Raw genomic sequence first — 6312 nt, 5'->3', positions numbered from 1 at the left:
GTAGTAGTTAATGTTGCTACCATATTGGAGACGTCAATGGACATCATCCCACCTCCATCCTTAGAGTACAACATTACGACCAACCTGAAGTCACAAAGAAGAAAGACGGGTTTTGCGTCAGGGCTACCCCATAAGCCATCACTCAAATACATAATGACATACACATCATGGAGTGATGAGGACCCGTTTGACCAACTCGCACAAATCAAGGAGGTAGAAGAAATTGATAGCTTTGTTACACCTCAAGCTAAACAAAGAGTTCACTTCAAACCACCTTCTCCTCTCATTGGACATACCTTATTCTATGTCCGCTTCAATCCCATTGGTATGTTCCAATATTACCTCTTGTGTCTACTGATAGATGCAAGGGAGCCACCTAGATTTTCTAAGAAATTAGGCTAGAATCAGGCTCGTGACTCGAACAAAAACATGCGCTTCTCGGGAGGCAACCCATGTGTTTATTTTTCTATAGCTTTAGTAATAGTAAGATTAGGATAATTAGGTTAATTGAATAAATGAGAAAGTGAAACTTAAAATAAAATTTTCAATGTTTCTTAGGACGAATTCACTTCTCCTACTTGTCTTGAGCTTAAGTGAATTATTTCAAAATCTTAAAATTAAAGGCAGTCAACACTTTAAGTGTGGGTTTTTTGAATTTTCAAAAACCTCATTTTGAAACCCTCAAGTTTTCAAATAACTTTTTCATCAAAACGCAAATCAGTGAGTCTTTGGCCTAAAGCTTAATCACCTGTCTAGGTTTGATCTTTTCCATTTTACAAGTGATAGACAGTTATTGATGCCTGTGGTGGAGACTCTTTGAATAATGATGAAACGACAAGGAAACTTGTTGATCATTTCATTTCAAGTATTGGTGGATGTTGTATGGAGGATGAGAACGCCCTGATGAGCTCGAGTACACTTCAAGAAGACCAATTCGAATCCAGCCAAAGATGGTTTCGACTCAGTCTACCTTTAGATCCTCAGCTCACAATCGCACCCAAGGGGAGTAATTCGTTTCTTTCTCTTCATTTATTTATTCTGCTTCGTTATATCCTTAAACTATACCCTATCCTAAGCTTATCACTAAGTGTGGGATTCCAAACACAATATTGAGCTTAGATACATTTTCCACATGTTCAAACTCTAAGTGTGGGATTTTAGATCCCTAAAATCTAAAAATGGACATTAGGGACAATGTTCCTCTAAGTGTGGGATAGCCGTGTAGTACACCGTAATTAGCTATGGGATGCTCGAAAAATATTCTTAACTTCAAATTTTACTAAGATTTTCGAGTATACCTACTATTTAGATTCTTTGTCCTCAACGTAAATTTTTCAAAAATTTTGGCTAAATGATACTTTCTGAAAAAGTACTTTCGAAAATCAAGCGTGTTTGTTCTAAAATTAAGACAAATGGGGACATAAATCTTCTTAAGGATGAACCGATTCTCTAAAAGAGCATTGCATGACTAGGCATTATCAACCCAATGTAATTGTTGTGAGGCAACCCAAAAATGGCCCAATAAGCATTCATTTTTAATGCTTCACTATCCTTTTCGTTGAGAGTGCCGATGTTGGCATTCAGAGTTAGAACTTGACCTTGACATACATTTCAAGGCCAATGGTTAGTAAGCGCCATACGTGGTGTAGGTGCGATACTCCTTCCGAAATCATTCTGAATAGAGAAGACAAAAACCATCCGTTTCCATTTTCAATCCACCCATTTAAACCGACCAACTCACACCAAAGAGTTGATGAATCATAAAATACTCACTCCCAAATTCACTATCAAATACGTTACCCTTTCTACCCTCTTTCCTTTCTCATTTCCAAAATATAGAAATTCAAAGAGATAGATCGACCAAATTTACTTCAAACACTTGTCGAAAAATTCCGAAATTCCAGATTGTTTTTGATAGGTCATAAAAGACCTATTTCTGGTGAAATACCTTTCTCTCTGGGCACAAGAAGAAATAGACAAAGTTATATGGGATATGAAAAAAAAAGAAAAAAAAATTATTGAGCAAAGTCTCAAAACTAAAGAAGAGAAAAGTCTTCAAATAAAAGCATAGATCCCTCAAGAAAATGAAGATTGTGACCCAGGAGGATTGCAGAAAAGAAGCAAAGTCTTCACTGAAAATCAGCACCCTCTAAAGGAACACTTCAACAAAAATAGAGTACCATCTTTCCTAGAAAAAATATATCCTCATGAAATCAAAATCTATTGAATCTTTCTAAATTTCAATAATTCGAAAATCAGCCTTTTCGCCATATCAAAACCTTCATTTTTCTCCACAAACCAACCTTTAAACCTGCTCTTCCTCTTGAAAGAATGATTAGGGAGAAGATCAGTGCCGTCCTTATCTAACCGGTGGAGATTTGATTCTTGGTCAAGCCTATGACACTACTTGCAGCATGACTGGCTATGAGCGAATTCAATTCATAGATTGATAGGGAACCCCAAACACTTGAGTGATTTGAGTGACCCGTGTAAGGAAGCCAAAGTCATGTAACTTCCCCTCATGCTTGCAGAGATAGTTTCTACCCTTTTAGAAGACGGTTTGTCTGATTTTGCTCTTATAATAAATAACAAGCTACTTGAATAATAAAATGGAAATCTCAGGAGCATCCTTGAACTCAAAATAAAAGAAAGGTTTGCTTGAGGACAAGCAAAGTCTAAGTGTGGGATATTTGATATCGGCCAAAAAGTCACGTTTTTACCCCCGATATTGAGCCCTAAAACCATAAAGTTCCAAACTTTATCACCAAAATAATCATTTTGTTGGTTAATTTGGTATATTTAGTCATTATGAAGGCTATGTTTCAAGAATCACTAAGAACGGATGAGAAACGAGGAAAAACGAGCAAAACCGGCTAAGACGATTAACTCGCGTTTAAATAACTTATTTTATAATTTTTGGAAAAGTTTATTTACTTAATCTCATGTTGTAAGATATTCAATTACGAACGCTTGGGTGCAAGAATCGTCAAAAACTGCGCTAAAACGAAGATTCTACAACGAAAACGGTGAAAGACAAGTTACGATCTAACAAACGGCTTGCCAAACGGCCTGCCAAACATCTTGCCATAAGGAAAAATGGCCTGCCAGCAAACGAGCACCAAAAACGGCTTACCCTGGCAAACGGCCTGCCAACCGTTTGCCAGGAAAATTTTGCCTAGTTAAAGAGCTTTTTGCATTCATTTCAACACACACCTTCTTCACTTTTCTCTCTAAAACATTTCTCTATAGTCGCTCTTTAATGATCTATAGGAGATTAGTTCTCTCTTCTTTCTCTCTCTATTTTCTAGAGAGAGAAAATTACAAAGATTAGGAAAATAATTATCTCTCTATTGTCGCTCTCTAGTGATCAATAGGAGAATAGTATGTAGTTAGTAGTAGAAGCTATCAAGCACTGTAACGCTATAGATATTATGAAGAAATACAAGTGTTATTCTGCCGACATTATTCGGTAACATCTATCATTTCTTTTATTAATTTATTATTATATTCTTGTTTGATGTTGTGTTATATTAATATTAGAAATGTTTGTTGCCATGATGTGTGAGTAATTGCTTGATTGTTTGCCATGATTTAATAATGTTAGTTAGGGATGATTATTGTTTCGTACTCGTTTCCTGTCTATGATATTAAACCTTGTTATTATCGTCCTTCCACCAATAAAAGTGATTAAAACCTTTTATAAAGTCGACAATTATAAGGTAATTAATTATATGTGTTTATACATTGTTCAAGGTATGAACCCATCGGAAATACTATAAAGTACATGGGGAATTACCATAGGACCAGATCAAGACATTGGTCAAGAGTATAAGACTCATGTCGATGTACTATAGAACCACTTGGGCATGGTCAAGGTTAGAAGCTATGGAACCACTTTAAGTCTAGTACATGGTGGATAACTAAGGGATTTATTGGGTAGATTTAAGTAAGGGCTGGATTAAGTCATAAATGGGAGTTTGACGCACTACAAAACAAACTAAGCTTATGAATCTTCAAGGATGACTGAGAACTATCAGATGTTCTAATTTGTCTATAAACCCTTAGATTTTACCAAGCCATTGACAGAAAATAATTCGAAACACAACCATAACCACTCACTTGGGTGATACACTAAGGTGTTAAGAAAAGTTGGATATATATATATATATATATACATATATATATATATATATATATATATATATATATATATATATATATATATATATATATATATATATATATATGTATATATATATGTATATATATATATATGTATGTGTATATATATATATACATATATATATATATATATATATATATATATATATATATATATATATATATATATATATATATATGGCTATGATACTTTATTCGTGCACTCAAGGTATGCATCGCATCCAAGATGGGCCGCTTATATCCTAAGACCGGATAAAGCGTCGGGAGTTGAGCGTAGTCCATCCGATCAGAATCTTAAAAGCATAGTTCCTCGTGACATGCTAATCGGGAAATCGCTTAGTAAGGAATCTAGTGTTTACACCAAGGTATATCTATCCAATGAGTGTCTCGCAATCATCCCGACACTACGTTATCTTAAATCATGGTGAACCACGTCTTCTTTGTCCTTAGCTGTTGCATGCTAGCTAGCTTATTTTAATTATATTGCTTTAATATTTTAAATACAATTATATATCAAATCAACCCAACTATAGCCTTCACACAATTTAATATTCCGGATAAAGTGGTGTCTAGAATAAACCGGTTGGACTTGGTTGTTGGATTTTCCGAACAGTCGCCAATTTATTGGGACCAAAAGGATCTTACCTCTCCACACAAGGTGTACCTGGCCACTAGTCTTGGATACTAAATTGTGTACAAACCCGTCTTAATTACTAAATTATCTAGATAAGTTCCGCTTAAAATTTGACCGCTCAAGGAACGACCCTAGGTCATATTTGCCCTTGCTAACCCATAGGAAGGATTAATAGATTTAGGCCCATCATATATAAATTAAACAATCAATTTCTTCTATTGATATCCTGAATTAACGTTTTGCGAAATGACGATACCGCATAAATAAACCGTCTAATTTGGGCATATCATAGGAGTAGTTAGTTTTTGGTGCCACTGCCGGGGAGTGGTAGTACGATTTGGAGCCTGTTTAGATTAGTTAGTTTTTAAGAGACCCTTTTGATTGAGACTAGCTTTATCAGAAGTTACTAGTTTACCGTAGTTAGGTTAGATAATATTAGCTTAATTTAGATTATTTGAAAAGCTTAAAATGGACTTTCTTATTAGCGAACCTTTAGGATGGTTTAACCTACTTAGACCGCTAAGAATTCTTCCGACACATCCTTTCTTCTATCCGATATCATACATTGTACCCATCCGACGAGATCCACACTTACCTGCCGATAGTTCGACGATGGCCGCACGCATCACTCTCGCTGACATCAACAAACCCTCGTTAGAAGGACGAGGAGGACCGATACTCTATCCAGAGGTTAACGGAGCATCTTTTGTGCTTAAGCATTGCACCATACAACTCATTCACAACCATTGCCAGTTCTATGGCTTACCAATTGACGATCCCAACTCTCACTTTGATAGATTCCTTTCCTTATCCAACTCATATAAGCAAAATGGGTATGAATAAGATATAGTTCATCTGTATCTATTCCCCTATTCCTTAACTCTTCATGCAAAAGCCTGGTTCGAGGGATTAGAACCCAACTCTATCACCTCATGGGAGGAAATGGCAACAACTTTCTTAATCAAGTACTTTCCCCCATCAAAATAAATCAGACTTAGGAATGATATCGTAAACTTTCAACAAGCATACGATGAATCACTCTACATTGCATGGGAAAGATTCAAAAACTTGCTTCGAAGATGCCCAAACCACCGTCTTGAGAGCTCTGATCAGATTTTGACCTTCTACAAAGGTCTGAATTTAAACAACAAGTCTACTCTTGATGCTTTTTCTCAGGTAACTTCATGAACTTCACTACTGACGAGGCCTGGAGATTGATCGAGGAGATGACTATGCACCATCACGATTGGAACACGGAAGAGAAAATTTCATCAGCAACACCGCTTTTCGCCTCCGATCCTATCGAAATTAAAACCATCAAATTCCTCTTGGACCAAATAGAAAACCTCACCAAAGAAGTCGGAGAGCTAAAGAAACTCCCACAACATGTGTCTCAGGTGCAAATATGCCAGAATTGTACTGACCCACATTCGTCTGAGGTATACGAGGCTGAGTTTGAGGACTCTGTTTTCTACTCCGATAAGATCCTAGCTCAT

At 36.2% G+C, this 6312-nt stretch overlaps 1 non-coding gene across 1 annotated transcript; it reads right to left on the bottom strand.

The window, feature by feature from the left end:
- Nucleotides 1–5806: 5806 nt before the first annotated feature.
- LOC139874034 (small nucleolar RNA R71) lies at nt 5807–5913 on the bottom strand. The gene has a single exon (XR_011767738.1). It is a non-coding gene; the product is annotated as a small nucleolar RNA R71 (small nucleolar RNA).
- Nucleotides 5914–6312: the final 399 nt, after the last annotated feature.

The sequence above is a fragment of the Rutidosis leptorrhynchoides genome, chromosome 10 (assembly GCF_046630445.1).
Source record: "Rutidosis leptorrhynchoides isolate AG116_Rl617_1_P2 chromosome 10, CSIRO_AGI_Rlap_v1, whole genome shotgun sequence".
Lineage (NCBI taxonomy): Eukaryota > Viridiplantae > Streptophyta > Magnoliopsida > Asterales > Asteraceae > Rutidosis > Rutidosis leptorrhynchoides.
Note: the sequence above shows the minus strand (reverse complement) of the source record. Positions and strands in the feature narration are given on the sequence as shown.